We start from the raw sequence: 23,368 nt of genomic DNA, 5'->3' as shown, positions 1-23,368 counted from the left end.
CTTTCTACTGTGTTCCTTATGATTCACGTAGCCCATTCTGCCATTTTACCATTAATGTATTAAGTTTCATAACAAATTATACTTATTTCAATTATATACATTATATTTTCTATTTTTATAGCTATACTTTGCTATGATTTTAGTGTAGAAAATGCCCAACATATATGTTCTAAATGGGAAAATGAAATATATTCTTCAGTGAAAAAAACTGTAGTTGTTAATATCTCCTTTGCCTATGGTATAGAATGTGACTCCTGATGTTTATATGCAACAGTGTCAATTCACTATCAGTCAGGGTGCTGACCACTGGGTCACAGTTTCTAGTTTGTAGCTGAGGAGAGGTTCCTGGACAATTTCACAGGAAGACTCAAGTTTTATATCTGCTCAGCCTACATTGTTTTGGGACCGTCTTACACTCTGTTGATCAACAAGTTGAGGAAATAGTTCCTGTGCCTGGTCCTGGGGTTTTTGATAGTCTATGGTTCTTGGGGGGGGAGCATCATCTCCCCATGTGGTATAACTCTATTTTATATGTGTGTATATATGTATATGCAGTTGTACATTATATATGTATTTTAAGTAAGCTTACAAAATGTTTCCTTGTGTCATTTTTCAAAATCTTCAGTGTTATTTATTTTTTCTTTCTCTCTCTCCCTTCCCCACCACTTCCCCATGGTCCCTTTCTGCTTTTCTCACTTCTGTAATATACTCTGACCTGAAGATTTGGAGCTGGGAGCCACAAGGAACAGAAAACACGTAGGGCTTAGCTTCTTGAGTCCGGGTTACCTTGCTCAGCATAGTCATGGCATTGCCTTTCGTTGCCTCCCAGAACTGGAAGATAAAATGCTGTTACTGAAAATACCACATATTGTACATAGAGGACTTTGAGGAATGGAGCTGGAACTGACCTGGAAACCTCCCCTCTGAGGACCAGCTCTCAGAGTACAAGAAGGTTCTACAAAAACTGCCAAAAGAGAAAAGCAGTTAATAGTCCCATCCAGTTGTAAAGCCTAAAAACTACAACAATGACTGACCTGACACGAGAGTCCAGTGGTGCAATAGTGGCATTTTTATCTTGGGGATAACCAACTCTTTTTTAATTGGACTTAAGTTCTGCTCAATAGGCGTGAATTAATGCCTGGTATAGTAAACCTAGCCAAACACCTGTGACCAAAGAGCTCATACACCCTTGAGGAGAATCTTGCTATTGTGATTTTCCAAAATCAATATAGTTTTTAATGTATATTCTAAATACTTATCCTTATGTTCACAGATAGGTGTAGTTCTTACCTATCATCAAAGAAGCTTCTTTTCAAGAACCATAGATGGCCAAAATGAAGAGCTTAAGTGACTATGGGGTGTCCAGCCCCAAATTGATACATTTGCAATGCAGCCCTTACATCCAAGACTCAGGGTAAATAGGAGAAAGAGGGGGAGGAAAGATTGTAAGTGGCAGAGGACCAATGTAAGTGCTGCTAGAAAGTGTCTTCTAGATGTGAGGGCAAAACAGCACCCATGAAATCTCCACAACATAGTTTTCTGCATAATGACACTGGTTGGCATGCCAGTGGCTGCTGAAGGAGGGAGAATCAGTTTTCTCCAGGGAAGAGCTCCCTGATGTTAGTGAATCCCAAATGGCCATTCCTAAACACTTGTATATACCAGTGACACTAAATGGATTCAGTATGCAGTATATATGTTTATGTTTAATAATGAAGAAGAAGAGGTCATGAATTTGAGGAGGGAGTGGGAGAAGGATGAATGTGTTGGAGTGGGGGGAGGAAGGGGTAAAAAATGACATAAATACAGTACTTAGTATGAAATTCTAAAAAACAAAAAACCAATAACATAAAATGCTCAGGTCTAAAAAGTCCTAAGTTGCTTTAGAGAACAGTTGAAAGCAGGTGTATTTTCCCATATGATTTAGTGTAAGCCGGAGTCTATCATTATCGTATCTTTTCCTAGTAAATAAATGAACGAACTTACTACAGTTAATTGAGACTTTCTTTGGGATTTGCAGACCTAAGTGTACAACTTGTGGGTTTCCGTGGGACTGTTGAGCTTCATCTTCTCTGTTTTTATATCTTCTGTCTGCTGTAATTATCTATGTACCAAAATTGTAATAGTGGTGATAAAAATAATGGTCTTTGATTCAGTGAGGTGTCTACCACTGTATAGATACCTTGGTCTTGACTCTTTGGTGGCATTTCCCTCAAGGTTGCTTAAAGGACATGCACTATGAGGTCTCTGCTTGGAAACAACCAGTTTTTTAAGGGATCAAACCCAGGGCCTCTTGTATTTTCTGAAAACATTTTACCAACTGAAGCCCCAATCCAATATTTTAAGATATCTGGCCGTTCTCAACATATGGAATCTCCTCAGGTAATATTCATGTGAATTTGTTTAGCAGTTTTGTTAGAATGCCTGTCCTGATTAAAAAGGATATTTAACTTACCATGATTTACAAATGATGGAAATATAAGCATAGTTAGACTGATTTAAATCTATGTAAACATATGGCCACATTCTTGCCACCTGTGTATGAACATAAAATTTCAAAGAAAGCTTGTTTTATAAATCTAAATTTTCTATGGAAATTAACTGATATAAAAATTATTTTACCTGAATCTTTAGTATTTTCTTGAATATATCATTCTAGTAGAATAGGTATGTTGTTTTAAGGGAGCATTTTGTCCTGACATAAATGAAGTTAAATTTTTTTAAAATGATCAACACAGTATCTGGAAGAAATGCTGAGTGGGCTACTTCCTTAGCACAGCAAAACTTCAAAACCTGCCTCTTCAGCTATATCGTGTGTGCTTGTGTTTATTTGACTTATTTCCAGAGCTGAAATTAGTAATCAGAAAAGAAAAATCTGGAGAGCTAACAAAACAAAATATCTTCAGGACATCTATACAAAATAAGAGCTTTCGTAGAAGTGCAATTTCACTGCAGAGAATGAAGTGAAGGTCGTCGGCAAGATCTTGACTTTCATTCATCATCGTTATTTGTCTTTGTCTTTCAGCATGTGATATAATAATGTGGTCTGTGGTCTTCAGTAAGGAAACATTTTGATTGCAAATCAAGAGAGTGTATAATTCTGATTCTAGCAAAATTCCTACTGTCAGTTTTTTAACCTCCTGAATAATGATAAAAAATGTGGTCCATGCATATTTCAAGTGTCTAGATTACAGATAGATGGATAGGCAGATAGACAGACATAGAGATAGCTTGGATATTTCAAGTCTTTGGGGCAATGAATTTCTGTTTATATCCCAATAAAATTAAGCATTTATCTAGATTAGCTGTAGAAATAAGTACGCATAGATATATTCTCTATATACCAACATCAAGAAGATTTTAAATCTTTCAGGAAGGATTATGCTTTGGGACTAGGAAGCGCCACTGTGGGAGCTCTTACTATAGTCTAGAGTGATGTATCACCCCAGTTTGACAACTTGCCATAGCTCTTAACAGGGGTTTTCAGAAAGTTTAAAATGAACCTAGAATTAATTCAGTTTACCTGAAGATGATCTAGGAATTCTCATCCAAAAATGTAGGTCCATAAATTAATAATGTTCAAACATGGACAAAGAAACCTAGAGAAGAAACTACCTAATAAATAGTTCCTTACTTTTGAACATAGAAAAAGCTGTTTAATTGTGAAATAGTTTTAAACATATATCTAATTGCTCTGTGGTATTTAAATATTTTATTTATTGTTTTATTTTTATGCATATGAGTATATTGCCTGCATATATGCAAGTGCATCTGTGCCGTACAGTGCCCAGAGAGATCAGAAGAGGGCGTCAGATCCCCTGGAACTAGAGTTATGGGTGGTTGTTACCCACGACGTGGGTGCTGGGATTCTAACTCAGGTCCTGTGCAAGAGCAGCCAGTGCTCCTAACTGCTGAGCCATTTCTTTAGCTCTGGTCTAGTGTATTTAACAAGAAATTTTGATTGGGAAGGATTTGGAGAAGGTGGTGGCATTTGGGATGCTGTGAATGATAACTTTCTCTTATTCATCCATCTGAGGTTTAATATTTCTAGGAACCGTGGAGAAATATAGAATCTCAGCTTTGGTCCCCTGTTGGGTTCTTTTTACTGTCTGTTCCCCTCAGTTTTCATTACTATTTTTCAGACTGATCACATAAAGCACTTTTTCACAGAGGAGAGTTGTTTAAAAAAGAGAGAAAGAAAAATTTATGTCTTACACTTAAAAGGATCTTTTGGGTCTTTCCTTTTACAGCTGCTCTCTTTTTCCTCCCTTTTGGTTTTTTTGTCAATGTTTTTCATTAGTTATTTTTAAAGGTAGTAAAGATATATGACAAAGTTACAGTTTTTGCATTTATTGGTTTCTAGTGATCTACAATGAGAGAGCATAGCATTTATTTAGTCAAATTGAAGATGATTTCTAAAAATGGTTTAGAGTCACCCAATTACTGTGACAGTATGTCCTTGCCCATGGTGAAATCCCTTTTAACTCCCTCAATGTTGGGCTTTTTCATCCTACAGTTATGAAAACAATCCTGATTCAAGTCCAGTCAGTTCCTGAGATCGTGGTCAGGAGCTGTAGTAAATTTAGATTCTCGGGAAGGATTTAAATCAACTCAAGGATGATAGCTTTTCAGTGTTATTCAGACATGATGAAGTAAACCAGGGCATCCTGCAAACTGCCCCTGATCATTATAGAGAACTGGGACTCTGGGGTGAGTGACCGAAGGGTCTGACTTTAGCAGGGCTACTTGTTGACATCTGGAGCTCAAAATACGTCTAACATCTGCTATACTGATGTTTCATGTTTTCAACTTTTTCAGCTCAGTCTCTATAGTAAATCTTATGGCATAGGAAAGCTGGCCACAGCTAAGAAACTGACGGGCTTTCCATTTTACATGCCTTTGTAGAGAGCATGTGTCTGCATCACAGAGTCACATAAGGAGTCTTCATCTCTTCCCCGAGGCCAAACGCCTTGAGCACTTGGACCGTTAGCATTCATTCACAAAAAAAGTGATGCAGAATCACCTACCTATATTCTGGAAACTCTTGCAATCATGAGATGGCAAAACGATGAGGAGTATGAGGCCAATTCCAGTTTTTCAGTTGGAAACATCAACTCTTAGTTGGGATATAATTTAAAATGGAATCTAGGGGCTGGAGAAATGGTTCAGTGGTTAAGAGTGCTTACTGTTCTTGCAGAGGACCTAAGTTTACTTCCCAGGACCCACCCATGCTAGGTGGGACATCAAAGGGTCTGATGGCCTCCTTGGCTTTGTAGGCACCTGCATTCACATGCACATACCTCAACATAGACACACACACACACACACACACACACACACACACACACATAATTAAAAATTTTTAAAATCTTTTAAAAAGGGGTTTAATCTTTTGGATTTACTTTTATTTTATGTGTATGAGTGTTTTGTCTGTAAGTGCACCATGTGTGTAAAATGCCTACAGAGGTAGAAAGAGGGTATTGGATCCTCTGGAACTAGAGGTACAGATGGCTGCCATGCGAGTGCTGGGACAAAACCTGGGTCCTCTGCAAGAGCGGTCAGTGCTATGAACCGCTGAGCCATCTCTCCAGCATCCCTTCCAAATAAATATCCTTAAAAAGTGAAACATATATATAATGTATATTTATAAATGTATGTATATGTAACAATAATAAAGAGGAGAATAAATTATAAGGGAGTAGGGGAGACAGGAGAGGACTTTGGTGGGGATGAGGAGGGACAAATAATGTAAATACAATACTCATGTATGAAATTATCAAAAAATAAATATATATTTTCAAAAAGAAAAAATTATAACTCCCGAAACCTTCACTACACTGTAATTTTTTTTATCCTTTTGAGACAGGGTCTCCCTGTAGCTCCAGCTGGCCTGGAACTCACTATGTAGACCAGGCTGGCTTCAATCTCACAGAGATCCACCTGCCTCTGCCTCCTGGGTGATAGGTTTAAAGGCATGCACCATCACGCCCCACTATGTTATAATATTTTTAAACATTTGTTAGTTATTGAGAAATATTTCAATAGTGCTCGATGAAGAGCCATATAAGCTATGGTATTCATTTTGCTTTATATGTTCTGTTCTATTTGTGTAGATTTGACTCTAAGAACTAAGCTATCATTTCTTGCTTTATTAAATTGTTTATCTGTTCAGCAATATTAAATTGCTTCCTCTGTATTGTGCATTGTGGTGGTCACTGATGACAGAAACATGCACACACATGCTTTCTATTACTGTGTTTGGTGAGGAAGAATGTATGTATGTACCAGTGCATAGATGACATTCAGAGGCAGACCAGGTTATAGCCTGGTAACAGTGCCAGGTAGGGGTTCCATCCTGTGAAGTTGGCCTTAAAGCCAATCATAAAGTGTTTGTTTACTCACATAACATTCCTGCCACTATTGGACCAATGGGCCAGGCCAGATACTATTGTAGCTCATACGGTTCACAGCTTGGTAAGGCTGATGATTACTGATTTCTCCAATAACGAGAGCAGCACCCCAGTACTGCCTCCTCTCCCCTCCCCTCCATTCCCCACCCCATTTAATCCTTCCTGTTCCATGATTTACATTTCCCTCTTTATGTCACTGCATTTTATCCACCCCTCATGGCCTCCTACCAGTTTCCTAATCTCTATGGGTATTCCAAGTGATGCTTCCATATGTAAAGATTCAAAGCTAGCATTCCATTATGAGAGAAAACATGTGAGATTTGTTCGTCTGGGTCTGGGTTACCTCACTCAGGATGATAGTTTCCATCCATTTACCTGCAAATTTCATTTTTTTTTCTAAACAGTGGCAGAATATTCCACTGTGTAAATGTGCCACATTTCCATTAATCATTGCTCACTTGATGGACATGTAGGTTGTTTCCATTTCCTGGCTATTGCAAATAGAGCAGCAACGAACACGGATGAGCAAGTATCTCTGAAGTAGGAATGTATACCCCCATCTGGATCATCTGGAAGATCTATCTAGCTTTTGGAAGTCTCTCCGCACTGATTTCTATAGTGGCTACAGCAGTTTGCTGCCCCACCAACAGTAAATAAGAATTCCCTTTTCCTATATCCTCATCAGCATTTGTTGCTTTTAAAAAATCTTAGTTGTTTTGACTGGGATAGTTTTAATTTACTTCTCCCTAATGGCTAAGGATGTTGAATATTTAAAATATTTCTCAGTCATTTTCTTTCCATCGTTTGAGAGCTCTGTTTAGTTTCTTACCTCAATTTTTAATTGGGTTGTCTGTTTTCTTGATGTTCAGTTTTTCAGTTCTTCATGTAGTCCCGACACTCCCCCTTTGTCAGATGTACGGCAAGCAAAGTTTTTTTCCCATTCTGTAGGCTGCCTCTTCACTGAAGTGATGGCGTCCTTCAATGCACAGAAGCTTTTTTAGTTTCATGGGGATTTGTCAATTGTTGGTCTTAATGTCTGTGCTATTGGGATCCTGTTCAAAGAGTCCTTTCCTGTTCCTCTAAGTTCTAGTGCATTCCCTACTCTTGTCTCTGTAATATTAAGGGTATCAGGTCTTATGCTAAGATCTTTGATCCCTTTGGAGTTGAGTTTTTGTGCAAGGGGATGGGGAGATAGGGATGTAGCTCTTCAGTTTAACCAGCACCATTTGTTGAATATACTGTCTTTTCTCTGTGTGTGTTTTTTGCATCTTTGTCAAAAATCAGGTGACTGTAGTAGTGTGGGCTTATCTGGGTCTTCAGTTCTATTCCATTAATCAATGTGTTGATTTGATGCCAGTGCCACACTTTTTATTTCTCTAGCTTTGTAGCATAATGTAAAAATCAGGGCTGTTGATACTTTGAGCAGTTCTTTTATCACTCAGTATTGTTTTGGCTATATCAAATTTTTGTGTTTGCATGTGAAGTTTAAGATTACTTTTCAATTTCTATGAAGAATTGCATTGGAATTTTGATTGGGAGTGCATTGACTCTGTAGACTGCTTTTGGTAGTATGACCATATTTACAATAGTGACCCTTCCAACCCATTAAAATGGGAGGTCAAAAACCTAGGATGGAGGGGAGGTGGGCATGAAGTCCCAGCCCTAGTTGAGGGGTTATTGTTAATTGATAGCTGCTGGGAGAGGGAGAGTCAGTTTTCTTTCCCAGTGTGACCACTGGTATGTGGACCATACTCTAGGGGACGGTCCCATACTAAGAGTATTTGGGAAGCACAAATTGGACTTGATGGGTTTTTGTTGGTGTCGTCGTTGTTTTGTTTTGTTGTTTTTTAAAAAAAGGACATGAGGGGTAGGGGAGATGGCTTAGCAGTTAAGAGCACTGGTTGCTATTTCAGAGGACTGGGATTTGATTCCCACCACCCATACGGTGGCCAACAACTGTCTGTAGCTCCAGTTACAGTGGATCTGATGCCCTCTTCTGACTTCCGAGGGCATTGCATAACACGAGTGTGCTTACATAGGTGTAGGCAATACACTCATACACATACAATTAAAATAAAACAAAAAAATATTTTTAATAAAACTATTGATATGACCTTTAGTGAATAGAGAAGTGGGGTAGATCTGAGAAGAGATGGGGGAGGGGTAAAATTATCAAAATACATTGTATGAAAGATCTCAAAGAATTAATAAAATATTATTTAATAAAAGAAAGATTTGAATGAAATTAGAGTTTTGATACCTAAGATTTAGAGACTTCCTAAATATGGAGGGGGTGGTAAGGGTATCTAGGAAGAAGTTCAGGTTTGTGATTGTGTGTAGAATGTATGAACAGAGTCTAAAGATGGCAAAGATTAAAGACCTCTGGAGGTAGGAAGGTACCCTTGAGCACACAGACGGAGCTCTTTGGGAGATGATTTCAAAGCTGGGTCTGGGGCTTACAGAGATCTGATGTGCACAGATCGATCTGGGACTGAGAGGTACAAGGGCTATAGCAAGCAAACGTGCTTAATGACCATCGTTTCTCTCTCGGTGTCTGGGCCCATTCTTTCTTTCAAAGTTAATTGGACTTTACATTTATTTGTTTTTTAAAAATCTTTGATAATTTTGTACATGGAGATCATGAATTTTTATCATATTCACACTCTCTTTCGTTCCTCTTCCTCTTCTGTTGAAACCCTTCTTCTTCCCAACAAATTCCCTTCCTACTTCAGGATGAGAGAGAGAGTGAGCCAGTGAATTATGACCATGAGTGGTGTTTATTTACTTGAACATGGGCAACTTATCAGTGGCTATACCACGGAAGGAAATGACCTCTCCCCCCAACACACACTGCAATCATTAACTTCCCACAGTCCCTCAGTGAGGGGTGAGGTCTCATGACCTGCACCATGAATGGTGAAATGGTGATAGGTCCAATTTTGTGCAGAGTTCATGAGTCCAATGGTTGTGTCGTGTTCAGCAGACACTTTTTACAACACTTATCCCCAACCTCTAGCTCTTGCATTCTTTCTGCCCCTCTTCTTTGAGCCTTGGGGGAGGTGATATAGATGTCGCGTTTAGGACTGATTACTCCACAGTCACTTATCCTCAGCCTTTGACTTGCATTGACTACTGCCTCCTGCAGGTGTGGTGGGTGGGAGCTCAGGAAATTTGAAAGCAGCACTAATCTCTGTGTATAAACATAAGTGTTTAGATGTCTTGACAGTATGTCCATTTGACAAAACAACCATAGTAGGTTTTCCTCTAGGACCCTAGGACCTCTGGAAAAGAACTGGTTTATAGTATCAGTGTGAGTTCCCTCCTGTGGAGCAGGCCCCAAATCCAACCAGAAAGTGGTTGATCATCCCTATAATAGCCATGCTACTATTGTACCAGTGAGCATATCTTCTTAAGTAGGTTGTCAGTGTCACTCAAGAAGTCCACAGCTAAGTAGGACTGTTGATGCTTTTTCTTCCTCAGAAGCTTGCATAGCTAGCTTAAAGTTTTGGAGCCTCTGAGGCCTCCCTGACCGACAACTCAGTGAGGTACCCCACACCTTGTGCTTCTGGGAGGAGCACTATCCACCCATATAGAATACCTCCATTTAAACTTTTTAAAAATCATGTGTTTTTCAATTGACTTATAAAATAGGTTTTCATAAGGCTTTTTCATTCTTAGTTTTGGTGAACCTTCCTCCCCCTCCTCTCCTTTCCTCCCACCCCAACTTCACTTAAACTTTTCCCTCCTCCTCTCTCCTACCCCTGTACTTTAATATCATGTGTTCTGCTACTCCGTCCCCTTAGGCCCTGTTGTCTGTCTCCTCTAATGGCTCATTTCTGGCTTCTTGACTTCTACAGACTTTCCAACTTACATATACTAGTCTAAGAATTTGAAACTAGGATCCACATATTAAAGAGAACACATAGCATTTTTTGATCTAGCCTGAGCCATCAGTGTTATTTTTAAATGCTGTCTTAATCATGGCATATAATTAGTAAGCATCTTTTAAGTATTTCAGTAGATCCCACCAGCTTGTTTATATCCTCTACAATTGTGAAATAGGGGCTTTGAATGAAGTTCAGTCAAAACTATGCTGGAGCTGGATGTGGTGGAGCACACCTTTAATCCTGGAAGGCAGAGGTCAGCCTGATCTGCATAGTGAATTCCAGACTAGCTTGGGCTACAGGAAGACCCTGTCTCAAAAAACAAACCAAAAACCTATGCTGGAAATACATTGTTTATTATTTGTTTTGTGCTAGAACAGTGTCAATAGTTTTGAAATAAATGTATAAAAGAAAGGATGAAGAATATGTGTGTTTACTTTTCCTGATGTTGAAGAATAAAGCCAATGAATTTTTGAGAGGATGATGAATAAATAGACCAAACGAGAAATGATACCCTCAAGAAATGACATCTGAGTGCTCTTCCATGTCAATTTATTATCCTCAGAATGCTTATAGTTTTGGCAGAGGTCATTCATTCTGAAGACAGTTCAGGTCTGTTTTCTCTGAAAATTTCTCAGATGGCTGACAAGGCTCCCATCAGTTATGCCTGCTGTTGTTTTAAGCTGGTAAACTGACTCTCACCCTTTTGCTTTCTATAATAGCACTGAAGTTTTCAACATTTGTTTTGAATTGCAACAGTATTTCTCCAGAAACCCTTATGGGTCATTTTTGACCCGAGAAAAGGTTCAGGAATGTCTCTCCAGAATGTGACTCCTGTTCACCTTGATTTTGACAAATTATTTAATGATGCTGATTAGGTTATGTGGGGTCATGGCCTTCCAGGTCTTTGCTGATTTGTCATGAAGTTATTGGTCATTTTTCAAGGTCAATAGGAGGTATCAGTGCTAAGAGAAGCCATCTATAGTATGGAACTTGGCTTGAGACACAACGTTGACCTCTTGTCATTAAGGGGATATGGGGCCAATCACAGGCAGAGTTAATGCCTGAAAGTGTGATGCCCCCTCTAGGATGTCACAGCAGGAACCTCTATAGCTGTTCAATTAAAGTCAGATGTTCCACCAGAGGAAGGGATGTGGCATGTATTCCAGCAAACTAAAAGGCCTGAGTCTTTCACTTGGGAGGAACAGAAAGTTTTACTCACATGATCATATGGCTTTTAATTAGAGGGGCTTGTTCCTTGAAAAACAAATAGTATTATTTACTGGTTCTATAGTGAAATATGCTTGGTGAACTGTGTATTCTCTTATCCTTTGACTACAGAAATGTCTCCAGCATCTGTCCATCCAGTCCCCCTCCACCTTTTTTGCTGCGCCTCTGCTGTACATAACTTTTGAAAGAGAAAAGAGAATGTAGGAGTTTGCCCTTGTTAAAGACATGTTAATTCTAGACATGGCTTTACATGTTGACATTTCCCAGTTAGCTCACAGCTCACACTAGAATTCCGTTGAAACTGTGCCATGATATACTGCCAGTGAGTGGGAGTGCTGGAAAACCCTAGGAAGGCTAGTGACGGCTAAAATAACACAAAATAGGACTGCTGTCATCACCTGCTTTGACAACACAGACCCTCCCAAAGACTCGGCAAGAAGAGCCCTATATTCTTTACAATATTTTATAGAGAAAGAGTTAGCTTGAGTTATTATGATAATTTTTAGAGTGAAAAATAGTGATTTTTTTTTTCAAAGAAACTAAATCTACTTACATTAAACCAGCCGGCCCCGTTGGTTTACCTACTTTCTGTGTTTATTTTGATGTAAAATGCCCTGTCTCTATTACTCTTTTAATTTGAAATCAACTGTCAGCTTCTTTCCTTCAGGGAGGAGACAATCATTCAGTCCTTTAAAGTAGTTGCTTTGTGTAATAGCCAAATTTTAAGGAAATATAAATTAAAACCACTTGCTGTGATTAAGTCTGAAACTAACAAATAATTCTATGCATGTAACATAACTACCTTTTTTTTCTTTTTCTTTTTTTTTACTGGCATGACTGGTGCAAGATACTGTATTTGTGAAATGCTTGTACTTGGCTCATCATGAAAGGTGTTTTATTTTATTTTTCTGAAAATACCAATTAGCCTGATTGTGTTGTCACTTTATGTTCTTTTTCCAATGCAAAGAAAAAATAAACAAAACATAGAAGTTCTTCTTAAATATCAAAGATCAAACCAGATGAAAAAAATGGACTTTTGGAAATTACAATACAAAGATCTCCATCCTTGAGCGGTGCTGCTTTGTGTAACGCTGCTATGGAGCAGGGGCAGAGGCCTGTTTATATTAATCATCCTTTGCTGTAGCTTCCATTGGCGACCAACTGCTGCATTTCAGCTGTGCGAGCTCACCTGCCAGTGGTTTCTGTCACTGGGCAGTACTGGAAAATGTTTTCCAAGACTTGAACACACCAGATGGAGCTATACTGTCTCCTGAAGCCATGACAAATCATTTATTAATTTTCATTATGGTGATTAAAGCCAGTCAGGTATGAGCGAATTTGGAAGGAAATTAAACATGCCTTCATTCTAAGCTGAAAAATTCGCCTGATGTCTTCCTGGCTTTCAGAAAGTTCATATCCATTCTTATTCAATTTCTGTTGATTTCACTGTATTTAACATTTAGCTCTTAGGTAAATCTGGGTCCTAAAAGCAATGTGTTAAGAAAAATTCCTTATGTAACAGCAAGTATATTACAAGATTATTGTTAGGACAGTAATATCCTGCATAATCACATACTGTGAATTTCTAATATTTCTCCAAATCTAAATCTTTGATACTTCCTAGCATAGTCCTCAAACTTCATATGATTGTGATAATTCAGAATATCCTAACTTATGAGATTCTGAATTTTTATCTCTATGAAGGATACCTATGTGATTCCATTCAAATTTAAATATTTAGCATGGTATTTAAGATAATTGGTACTTAATATTTGTGCTTTATTCAGTCTGATGATAATTAAATGATCCATATAAAGGTCCTTTGACAACATTTGTTTTATCATAGGCTGTGAAACCTGTCATTCAAAGTTCAGCCCTGGTTTTCTGTGGCGGGAAGGTAGCATACATGCCCAGCAACACGTTCTTATAACTCACCTCAGACACCACTATTTCTCCTTCTACCTTAAGAGGTTTTTTTTCTTCCAAAAATATTTTCATTTTAATTATAAAGACAATATACAGGCATATATTTTAGCCTTTGTGTTGGAAAACAATGATTTCAAAATCATGAAAACGTGACTTTCTACTGTTGTCTGTAAATAGAAAGAGCAAACTTTTCAGCCAGTGGTGAGCAGATGTGAAACTCAGCTCATGAGTTTCTGGGGAAAGGAAGCAGCAAAGTTGAAATGCGCCTCATTCTCACCTGTATTTATTCTTTTACTAAGATGCTATGACAGCATAGAAAGAATATTTCTTTCACTCAGATTCCAGCCTGCATGGCAGAGAATGTGGTGAAGAGGTAATAAAAATTAGAGCTCACTGTGAAACATTTTAGGAAAGATAAGATGGGTCCCAGCTTGGCTGGTTCAGGTTCAGTGATGAGCGGAAGGTGGAGAGAACTGAGCTAAGAATTTAGGAACAGACATTAGTGAGGCAGAAATTTGGGTTCTTTGCATCTAATTTGTGGCTGAACTTTGACCTAGAAAGAAGAACTCATGTATTAAACCTTAATTTATGTTTGTGTATTAATTTTTAAATAGTCTATAGATTTATCTTAAATTATAGATTATAGCAATTGAAACTGAAATTGAAATAGGCACCTTGTGAGGCTTTTCTAATGAGACTAGCTATTAAGAAATGCTTTAAATCGGGCTTGTTGACTCACACTTTTAATCCCAGCACTCAGGTGACAGAGGCAGGTGGATCTCTGTGAGATCAAGGCCAGCCTGGTAGCAAATGCCAAACCAGCTGGGGCTACAGGGAGACCTTGTCTGGAAAAGACAGAAAAGAAAGAAAAAAAGGAAGGAGGGAAGGAAGGAAGGAAGGAAGGAGGAAGGGAGGAAGGAAGGAAGGAGGAGGAAGGAGGGAAGGAAGGAAGGAAGGAGGAGGAAGGAAGGAAGGAAGGAGGAGGAAGGAAGGAGGAAGGAAGGAAGGAAGGAGGAGGAAGGAGGGAAGGAAGGAGGAAGGAGAAAGGAGGGAAGGAAGGAGGAAGGAGGAAGGAGGGAAGGAAGGAGGAAGGAAGGAAGGAGGAAGGATGAAGGAAGGAGGAAGGGAGGAGGAAGGAAGGAGGAAGGGAGGAGGAAGGAAGGAGGAAGGAAGAAGGAAGGAAGGAAGGAGGAAGGAGGGAAGGAAGGAGGAAGGGAGGAGGAAGGGAGGAGGAAGGAAAGAGGAAGGGAGGAGGAAGGAGGAAGGGAGGAGGAAGGAAGGAGGAAGGAAGGAAGGAAGGAAGGAGGAAGGAGGGAAGGAAGGAAGGAAGGAGGAGGAAGGAAGGAGGAAGGAGGGAAGGAAGGAGGAAGGAAGGAAGGAAGGAGGAAGGATGAAGGAAGGAGGAAGGGAGGAGGAAGGAAGGAGGAAGGGAGGAGGAAGGAAGGAGGAAGGAAGAAGGAAGGAGGAAGGGAGGAAGGAAGGAGGAAGGAAGGAGGAAGGAAGAAGGAAGGAGGAAGGGAGGAGGAAGGAAGGAGGAAGGAAGGAAGGAAGGAGGAAGGAGGGAAGGAAGGACAGGACTTCAGACAGAGCCTAGGACTATAATTATGATAATAATTATGTTTAATTATATGATCATAATTATGAGTAGGGTTTATGCAGCACAGGTTGCCTGTATGGCAGCAGAACTGGAAGAGTGTAAACTTGGGCTCTGCCCTATCAGCTGCCATCTCTCTATTCCTACACATGTGGTGCTGAGAAGTGTGTAGACTATGCAGAATGGTTGTTAAAATACAACATTTGTAAAACATCTTAGCTCTTCGTTAGATGATTGAGTGAGAGTACATCACTGTCATAAGTCCTTCACAGAGTAAAATAGATTCCATTCTTTCTAGAAATAGGTTCTTAGGGTAAAACAGAAAATTTTGGTAATGGTTAGTAGTTTGTTAAGTTTGAATCCACAGCACATTTTGGATTTGATGTAGAAATTATTAGTAGTAAGCACCTATAGCTTGACACACACATATATTTCATAAATCTAGATTTAAGACAATAAGTAGCTACAAATCCACGGTAAATAAATGGCAGATAACTTAATGCAGATAGCTTCAGCTCAGAACACAAAGTGGTTAAGAACAGGACTCTGGGAACAAGCTGATAGGGTTTTGTTTGGGGCTTTTAGCAACTCACTCTAAAACTTCGTAGCTCAAAATGACAGCCGCTTATCATCTGCGCTCTTCTGGTTTTCCTGACCCCCACACACAGTTCTGTTGCTGGATCCATTTGGGGCATTTCATGCAGTTGCAGTCAGATGGCGGCTGAGCTGACTCCCTAGATGGCTGGCAGTTGGTGCTGACAGTTGTATGGGCTTTTCGATGAGACCACTACATGTGACTTAGACTTTTCAGCATGTGGCAACTGGGTCTCCAAAAGAACTGTGCTAGGAGAGCAAACACTACAACAGGCTGCACCTACTAACGCCAGACAAGTCACCTGGCCTACCCTGAAGTCAGTGCAGGAGGCCACTCTGCCAGGATAGAAATACTGAAAGAAAGGTTCAGTTGACCGTGGTTGACCACCATGGTTGACCACTGACCACCCAAATTACAGTCTCCCACCAGGCTGGACCCCAAGCCTGCCCTATGGTAGCTTTGTGACTTTGGACAAGTTTGTCCTCCTTCCTGGGGCTCAGTGTTCTTGAAATAATGAAGAAAACCTTTGTGCTTTCTTCACAGAACTGCTGGGAATATTACAAAGTCATCAACAAGTTAACGAGTTACACATGTAAGATATGTGTAGTAGTTTGTGATACATAGATGCATGCAATAAAATCTGCCACATTTAACTATGGTAGTAGTGATAGTAGGCATAGTTATGGTAATAGAATTGTTGCTGGTGGCAGTAATTGTGGAATTAAGATGAGAAATAGCATCTTAGCTGTAGAACATCCATGCTTCAGGATAACTGGTGGAAGACTTTTAAAAAAAATCTATGAAATGATAATTCTTAGAAAACTAACAGATTAAGTTTTGTTTTTCTTGCCTTTAGTCATATTAAAAACAACTAAAATTTTCATCACAGTTTGAGGGGATAGACAGCATATACTGAAAGAAGGTACAATTCATTTAGAATAGCAAACCGCTGTTTATAGAACACAGTAAAAGGATCTGTGAAATAAAGAGTGAAATAAAGAGTATGAAACTGTCAAAAATTAATTTTAAAAGAATTAATTAAGTGCTTTTCCTGGTTTAGTTATGATGTTTACAGATCATTATGAAGAGTTAACTGTAATTCCAAAATAAGCCATCAATTACTGCTTACTTAGCATGTCCAAAAATACAGGTTAAAAATGATTAATATCTATTAATATTGATATGTACTTAAAAGGTGTCTGCTGCCAAGCCTGAGGACCTGCGTTTGGTCCCTGGAACCCACATGGTGGAAGGAAAGGACCAGCTCTCACAAGTTGTCCTCTGAGTTCCCAATGTATGTTATGGGATTTATACACACACACACACACACACTCTAATTATTAATTAAAAAATCAAAGTGTCTAAGCCTTGTTCCCGGATAACCTCAAAATTGGTCCTCAAATCCCACACTGATTTCTCAGTATCTTCCTTTCTACTCATTTTCTTCCCACCCTCACCATTAATCTTACGCACTAACATTTTGCATGAAGTTAATTTTGTAACAGCCTCTTCACTGGGCTCTCAACCCCCTGTGCTCTAATTTTGTGCCAGAGTGGTCTCTCTGACAATACAGATGAGGGCCTCTGGCTACCACGTCAGATCTCATCCTTCTTTATGGACCTTCCCTTTACATATTTGTAAAGTCCAGACTGCTCACTATGATGATATAGATCATCCAGACCTCAGTACTTCATAGGTACGTGGATACGTAGATAGTAGAGGAGGTTTTGAAAATGCATTTCCCCAATGCATGGTCTAAAATGTACTTAATGGAAAAATGTCTGTTGTATTTCCTAAAGATCCCAGATGGTGTCTGTATTTGTGTTGCCTTCTTCCTTGTTTGTATGACTATTCAAATTGAAGTAAGCAGTATTTCAGTTAACTTACTAGGTTTGCTTCTCCAAATAAGAGAATTTGGTAGTCAGAGACATCTAAATAATTGACGGCAATACTTAAATACATTGATATTTTATGATCATAAGTTTTATGCAGAAGCACCACCTTCCCAGCATTAGGACTGTGATTCACATAGTGAAATGTGTTGATTAAGTAAGGCAAACTGCAGTTCCCCAGAATGGCATCAGGGGTCTTTGTACTTATCTAGGAGAGTTTGTATTATGCTTCCTCTTTTAAAAAACCTGTATGTTCCTTTGTTTCATGGTATAATTAATAATTGGTTTTCTGGTGGCTTGTCATATGTATGAGGGGTCATTGAACACTCGCTAAGCTTAGAAGACAGAATACATTTAAAGATTTTTAAAAAAAAATCTGTGTCTTCTTACTAATTTCTTTTAAACCATACTTAGGGGTCTGGAGAGATGGTTCAGCAGTAACAGCACATACTGCTCTTCCCGAGGACCAGAGTTCAAGTCCCAGCACCTATGTGGGCAACTCACAACTACTCCAGCTCAAGTGGCTCTGGCTCCTCTGTCAGCCTCAGGCACCTGAACACATGTGCTCATGCACACACACACATAATCAAAAATAATAAAAATAAATCTTTAGAAATATAACAAAGCATACTTAGTTAATGTGATTTTTTTCTTTTATATTAATTTTTTCCTGGTACTGAGTCCTGAATGAAAAAAAAAGAACTTGGCGTGATACTTTTCAGATGTCAGTGTGTATTACAACTGGGTAGGCTAGGAGGAGTCTCAAGGGTTTGCTTGCTAAGTATGAGCTGCAGGGTGCTGAGTCTGTGAGCTGGCAGCTCTTAACTAAAAAGATGTATAAGTAGAGTAAATTAATATTCCTTGCTATAAAGTGCAGGAAAGTATAGTAAATCATGTCAGAACACTGGTGTTCCTTCAAGTTATGTCCTGGGCCATCTTTACCTCTCATCATCCTGGAGAGTCTCATCCCTTCTCATGGCCTGGGTGGTCATCTGCATGTGCATGCCTCCCAAACGTGTTTGCTACCATTTAAATCCTAGCAGGCACTTCATCCTCAGTGAACCCATGACCGAGTTTATCGCTGTTTCCTCAAGCCTATTCTAGCGCATGGCACTAGTACCCACTGTTCTCAAACCTCTTATCTCCTTCCTCTCTCATTCCTCACAGGAATCCATCCTTCCTATCTCCTCCAAAATGTCCCTACTCGTACTTCTGTTTCCCTGCCATCCCTTTTCTGGGCCACAAGAGACATTTCCACGGGATCATCCAACAATGTTTTCGTAGGCACCTTGCCCCCAGGCAAACAATCACCCCAGCCCTAACCCATTCTTCGCACTGCCTGAGGCTAACAGCTGATAACGGACTGTAGTTTCCTGTGTTCTTTGTCTTTAACAGCCTGACTCCTGTAGAGTTTTCTTACCTCTTTTTACATGATCCTGTCATACCATTGCATGCTGTTCCTGCATGGCTCCAGATGGAACCTGCAGGCCATGTGGATATTTAAATTTCCATCAAGAGGAAATGAAAATATTTCTTCAACTGTATTACCTACATTTCTCCTGGGCTCTCAGTATTCCTTGTCTCACGGGTGCACAGTCTACCACACAAGTCCTGCACCAGAACGGTACATCTGTTACAATTTCTAAACATATGCTGACTCACCACTATTATCCAAAGTACATAATTTACATTAAGAATTACTCTTGGTGTTGTATGTTTTATGGATTTAGAAAAATATGTACTGACATGTACCCACCATTACAGTATCACACAGAGTAAGTTCGCTGCCCTGAAAACTCTCTGTCCTGCCAGCATTTTGCACACAGCACTCTACCTGTCTAAATTTATTACTTTCCTGCTCTCCCAAGTGCATCTTGTCTACATTTCAGTAAGAAAGTAAATCCACATTACATTGTAGCACTTTTTCTTATCTCCCTCCTCTCAAGTGTTGTAGATTGTGCTAATATAAGTAACCAGTAGTTTTGAAATGAAAGTTTTATTGATTCTTTGAGAATTTCATACAATGTATTAAATCATATTCACCCTGCTGTCTCCTCTCAGACCCACCCCCACCTCCCTACCGGCCCTCAATCTCATGTCTTGTGCTTTTTTTTTAAGTGAGGGTTTTTTGTTTTGTTTTGTTTTGTTTTTTGTTTTTTTATTGTGATTCAACTTACTGTCAACAGCCAATGGAAATAGCTAAATTTCATATACTGACAATTTGGGAAGGAAATATGCCCAGAGTCCCATATCAAAAAGTCTTCACTTGTAAGGGTGTCAGAAAGATGGATTTCCAAAGCCAAGCATTTCCTGGACAGTGTGGATTTCTGCAAACAGAGCTTCATCTTTCAGATTCAACTTTATGGTGTACCTGTAGGCCTGCTCAGCTTCCAGCTGCCGTCCAGCCTTCAGACAGACCAGCGCCAAATAAGCCCACACTTCAGCGTTATAGTTGTTCAATGCATTGGCTTCAGAGAGAGCATCCTCAGCCTCTGGGAGTTCTTCTAGCCAGTAACAGGTGATTCCTAGTCCTAGCCAGGTGACGCTTGAAGGCGATCTCTCACAGGCCTGTATGTAGGTTTACTTCACTTTTTCATACTCTCTCTCAGATGTGTCCCAGGTGCAGGAAGATGAAATGCATCTCAGAAGCATCTACTACAAAACCAATGGTCCGCTCATAGCACGCTTTGGCCTAAGCATGATTTCCACTCAGAAAATAGAGATGGCCTTTCACACCCCAGACATTAGGGTTCCCCTCTTCCATTCAGGAGGCTCTGTCTATAAAATCAATACCAGGTAGTCCATCAGGGCTGCTTGTTGAAGGTATTCCTCTGTCTTGGCAAAATCCTTCTTGAGAAGGTGTATATGGGCCAGGACCAAGTAATAGTCACAGCTGGGTCCTCCTTGATTGCACAACAACTTGTGTGCCAGAACTCTGTGCACAAACTGCACAGCATTGACTTTCATCAAGAAGCGTATGGTTTCCATGAAGTTTGTGCCAGGAGTTTGGGAACCACTTTTTTTGCTATTATCTCTTTTAATAGCACATTGGATGACTTATGGACAAGAGATTGGTCCAGAGTTTGTGAAGTTAGCATTGGCTCCTGGGACTCAAGGCTGCAGCTTAGAAGATTCTTCGAGAAATTCATATAAACTGGACAGTGCGGCACCAGGTCCTGTTGTTCCCTCCATCTTGATTGCTGTTGTGGAGGAATGATTTGTGGTTCCCCAAGGGCCTATGCTGGACTCCATTTTCACTCCCTCATCAACCTCAGAGTCCTCTATGGTCCCAGTGCTCTTCTGTTTCCCTTGCTGTGCTCATGCCTGGAGCTGTTTGAATGCCTCATGGAACACCTTTTCCATTCCAATGTCATTGTTTTGAACTTCATAGAACAAACCAAGTAAATTCTGGGCGATAACATTGGTAGGTTCCAAGCATGTAGCATTCTCAAAGAAAATCTCTGCTTGGTCATAGTGCTCCGTCAAGACAGCGAGGACACCACACAGCAACAAGCTGTGGCTATGACTCTCATTCAGGGAAAGGGCTTTCCAAAAACACTCCTGTGCTTTGATGTTGTCTTCAGTGAGGAGGCCGAATGCACCATAATCCAGCCAGTGATCCAAGTTCTGGGGCTCACCGACCAATCTCTCTTCATAATACACAGCTACCATTTCAAAGTTTTCATAGACTTTGGCTTCAAATGCAGAGTTGGAACTGCTCACTGCTTGTGTGAATCGTTGAGGCAGTGCCTTGGAGATCATCTGGCATGGTCTTGTCATTGAGACGGCAAGCAAACAAGACAAAACAATTACAGGTGGAGAGGATTATGGGAATAAACTGGATGTAAGATCCAGTCATGACATTTAAAACGCGATGGGGTGGGGTGCTAAGGAGATGCCTCAGCGGCTAAGAGCACTGGCTGCTCTTGCAGAGGACCTGGGTTCCATTCCCAGCATCCACATGACAGCTAGCAACCATCCGTAACTCCAGTTCCAAGGGAGCTGACATCTTCTGCAGGCATTGCATGCATGTGGTACACTTACATACATATAAGCAAAACACTCGTACACATAAAAATAATTAAAATGAATAAATAAAATGAGACTGAGGTTTGCATGTGTGTTAACACATGTCTGTGTGTGTATGATGTGTATGCACATTCATGTATGAACACAGGCAACTGCTTGCCTTCAATTCACTCTGTAGACCATGCAGACCTTGAACTTTCAATCTACAGCCTCAGCCTCCCTGAGAAACTCTTATTTCAGGCCTGCAGCTACCAGGCCAGGTCCCACTGCTTTCAATAAAGACCTTACTCACAAAGGTGATAGAAATTAGTAAGTAAAGCTAAGCGTGGTGGGCATGCCTGTTATTTTAGTACCTGGGATGTGGGGGCAAGAGGGTGAGTTCAAGGCCAGTCGGGATATGTGAGACCCTTTCAGAAGAAGGGTAAGAAGAGAAAAGAAAACAAAACAAAATAAACGTCGTTAGGAAAGAAATCCTCAACTTCTCCTTCCTTTTTTTAAGGTAGAGAAGCTAGAGCCTTGCACGTGCTAGGTAAATGCTCTACCACTGAGCTATATTCCCAGCCTAAACACCCAACCCTTTTTTAATTTATTATTTTTATTTTATGTGTATACGGGTATTGCCTGCACGTAGGTAAGTGCATTCATGTCATGGAATGCTCGCGGAGGACAGAAGAGGATGTTGGATCCTTGGATCTGGAGTTATGGGCAGTTGTCAGCTGCCATGGGAGTGCTGGGATTTGAACCTGGATCTTCTTCAAGAACAGGTAGTGCTCTTAACAGCTGAGCCATCTCTCCAACCCCTAACCCCCCAACTTTTAACTCCAGACCTAAGTTGTTTACTTCAGGATCTATTTGGAGTTCTTTCCTCTTAGTCTCAGAGGAAGAAGCACAAAATCTTTCTCCCTTTCAAAGCTAACCCTTCCGTTTCAAAACGTGGTCCTCTCGGGCCAGATTTGTACACCCCGAGTTTACTATCAATAGTCTCCTCTCTTTCCTCAATTTTCTTCTTTGTTTTGAGATAGGGTCTCACACTGTAGCCCAGGATAGCTCAGAAGACACTATGTAGCCCAGGCTGGCCTCCAGCTCACGATTCTCTTCCTGCCTCACTCAGCCTCTTGAGTGCTTGGTTAGTGGTGTGAGTCATCACCCAGTGCATTCCTCAGTTTTAACTTCCCCACTTCACTCCCTCCAGTTTCCAAACCTGTGTATGTGCTCAAGGCTTTTCCACATTAAAGCGCCTATTATGTCTAAATTCTTTCCTCCTTTTTCCCTCAACATCCCACTTCTTGAGTTTACATTAATCAGTTTGCTAGTAACATATTTGACCCTCATTTCATTTTAGTTTGAATTCCCCCAGTGTAAAAGAAATTCCTAGGTAAAGCTTAACAATAACCTCCTTACTGCCAAATGCAACAAAAGCTTCTCAGATTCACTTTTCTTGAATTCCTGGGAGTATCTGACCATGTTGATCAGTTTTCTTAAGCCACTTTCGCCCTGGTTCCTGTACCACCACTGCCGTCTGCTCCTGCTGCCTCCTTCACAAGTCCACTGATTTCCACCCATTCTTCCACTTGTCTTCTTTAACTGCTGGTGCTTCCTAGGATTCCACTGGCAGATTTATTTTGTCCTTTTTTTCTTTTTTTATTTTTAAATCATTATTTAATTTTTTGTAAATTTTTAATAACTACATGATTAGAAGAAGCATTACAGCTTTAACATATTCAGTAACACACTCCAGAGCAAGAGTATATCTCTTTCACAAATGGCTGCAAGTTTCTAGGTTCACAGTTGAATTAATACAGTTGTAC

General features: G+C 40.0%; 1 pseudogene; it reads right to left on the bottom strand.

The window, feature by feature from the left end:
* Positions 1–19,808: 19,808 nt before the first annotated feature.
* On the bottom strand, positions 19,809–21,300 carry LOC103732265 (annotated as a pseudogene).
* Positions 21,301–23,368: the final 2,068 nt, after the last annotated feature.

This window comes from Nannospalax galili, unplaced genomic scaffold (assembly GCF_000622305.1).
Source record: "Nannospalax galili isolate Female #2095 unplaced genomic scaffold, S.galili_v1.0 scaffold1895, whole genome shotgun sequence".
In the NCBI taxonomy this organism is placed as follows: Eukaryota; Metazoa; Chordata; class Mammalia; order Rodentia; family Spalacidae; genus Nannospalax; species Nannospalax galili.
Note: the sequence above shows the minus strand (reverse complement) of the source record. Positions and strands in the feature narration are given on the sequence as shown.